Source organism: Merops nubicus, unplaced genomic scaffold, assembly GCF_000691845.1.
Source record: "Merops nubicus isolate BGI_N331 unplaced genomic scaffold, ASM69184v1 scaffold35877, whole genome shotgun sequence".
Lineage (NCBI taxonomy): Eukaryota > Metazoa > Chordata > Aves > Coraciiformes > Meropidae > Merops > Merops nubicus.
The window spans coordinates 1-399 of NW_008622887.1; the positions used below are offsets into that span (position 1 = coordinate 1).

The 399-nt window shown below is 51.4% G+C and overlaps 1 non-coding gene across 1 annotated transcript; it reads left to right on the forward strand.

Moving 5' to 3' along the window:
- Nucleotides 1–85: 85 nt before the first annotated feature.
- On the forward strand, nt 86–157 carry TRNAW-CCA. The gene has a single exon. It is a non-coding gene; the product is annotated as a tRNA-Trp (tRNA).
- Nucleotides 158–399: the final 242 nt, after the last annotated feature.

Consider the following 399-nt stretch of genomic DNA (forward strand, 5'->3'; position numbering starts at 1 on the left):
CCCCCCCCCGCGTTTCTCTGGGGTGGGGTTTCCGCGGAGCACCGTTTGTGTGAGTTGTAAGAGTGTGCCGGCCACTGCCCAGCAGGACCTCGTGGCGCAACGGTAGCGCGTCTGACTCCAGATCAGAAGGCTGCGTGTTCGAATCACGTCGGGGTCACATATGTTTTCATTTTCTCGGCCCAGTATTGGTTTCATCGCGGACGAAAACGCAGGGACGTTAATCGTTTTCTGTGTTTGTTTTTTGTGTTTTTGTTTTTTTTTTTTTTTTTTGGGTTTTTGTTTGTTTGTTTTTGTTGTTTCGTTGGTTGGTTTGGTTTGGTTTGTAAAGACAAGAGCCGTCTGAGCAGTGTCACCGAGGCGGCAGCCCGCAGAGGAAAACCCAGCGTCTGGCGGCCGGAT